The sequence below is a fragment of the Pseudophryne corroboree genome, chromosome 11 (assembly GCF_028390025.1).
Source record: "Pseudophryne corroboree isolate aPseCor3 chromosome 11, aPseCor3.hap2, whole genome shotgun sequence".
NCBI lineage: Eukaryota > Metazoa > Chordata > Amphibia > Anura > Myobatrachidae > Pseudophryne > Pseudophryne corroboree.
In genome coordinates this window covers 338,129,548-338,131,295 of record NC_086454.1, presented here as the reverse complement: position 1 = coordinate 338,131,295, position 1,748 = coordinate 338,129,548, and positions in this window count along the sequence as shown.

Sequence of the window (1,748 nt, the reverse complement as noted above, 5' to 3'; positions counted from 1 at the left end):
AAACAAACAAACACTGCCGTGAAAAATTACAACTCGTAAAAAAGTGCTAAAAAAAAAACAGACCTTTTTTTTTTATTCGTGATTGGATAGGCATGCACGGATCCATGAGATCCGTGCATGTATATCAGTGGGAAGGGGTGGGAAAGTGCTTATTTTTTCAAAAAAAATTGCGTGGGGTCCCCCCTCCTAAGCATAACCAGCCTCGGGCTCTTTGAGCCGATCCTGGTTGCAGAAATATGGGGAAAAAAATGACAGGGGTTCCCCCATATTTAAGCAACCAGCATCGGGCTCTGCGCCTGGTCCTGGTCCCAAAAATACGGGGGACAAAAAGAGTAGGGGTCCCCCGTATTTTTAAAACCAGCACCGGGCTCCACTAGCTGGACAGATAATGCCACAGCCGGGGGTCACTTTTATATAGTGCCCTGCGGCCGTGGCATCAAAAATCCAACTAGTCACTCCTGGCCGGGGTACCCTGGGGGAGTGGGGACCCCTTCAATCAAGGGGTCCCCCCCCCAGCCACCCAAGGGCCAGGGGTGAAGCCCGAGGCTGTCCCCCCCCATCCAATGGGCTGCGGATGGGGAGGCTGATAGCCTTTGTTGTAAAAGAAAAGATATTGTTTTTAGTAGCAGTACTACAAGGCCCAGCAAGCCTCCCCCGCATGCTGGTACTTGGAGAACCACAAGTACCAGCATGCGACGGAAAAACGGGCCCGCTGGTACCTGTAGTACTACTACTAAAAAAATACCCAAAAAAAGACAAGACACACACACCGTGAAAGTAAAGATTTATTACATACATACACACATACATACATACTTACCTTAAGTTCCCACGCAGGTCGGTCCTCTTCTCCAGTAGAATCCAAGGGGTACCTGTTGAAGAAATTATACTCACGAGATCCAGGGGTCCAGGCTCCTCGGGAAATCCAGGGGTAATCCACGTACTTGAAAAAAAAAAAAAACGGTGTCCCGACCACGAACTGAAAGGGGACCCATGTTTGCACATGGGTCACCTTTCCACGAATGCCAGAAACCCACTTTGACTTCTGTCTAAGTGGGTTTCTTCAGCCAATCAGGGAGCGCCACGTTGTAGCACTCTCCTGATCAGCTGTGTGCTCCTGTCCTCACTGACAGGCAGCACACGGCAGTGTTACAATGTAGCGCCTATGCGCTACATTGTAACCAATGATGGGAACTTTCTGCCCTGCGGTTGACCTAAAGTGACGTCACCGCTGAGCAAGAAAGTTCCCAGCATTGGTTACAATGGAGCGCATAGGCGCTACATTGTAACACTGCCGTGTGCTGCCTGTCAGTTAGGACAGGAGCACACAGCCGATCAGGAGAGTGCTACAACGTGGCACTCCCTGATTGGCTAAAGAAACCCACTTAGACATCAGTCAGAGTGGGTTTCTGGCAGTCGGGAAAAGGGGATCCATGTGCAAACATGGGTCCCCTTTTAGTGCGTGGCTCGAGTGTCCGTTTTCTTATTTTTTTTAAGTACGTGGATTACACCTGGATTCCCCGAGGACCCTGGACCCCTGGATCTCGTGAGTATAATTTCTTCAACAGGTACCCCTTGGATTCTACTGGAGAAGAGGACCGACCTGCGTGGGAACATAAGGTAAGTATGTATGTATGTGTGTATGTATGTAATAAAATTATACTTTCACGGTGTGTGTGTCTTGTGTTTTTTGGGGTATTTTTTTAGTAGTAGTACTACTACAGGTACCAGCGGGCCCGTTTTTCCGC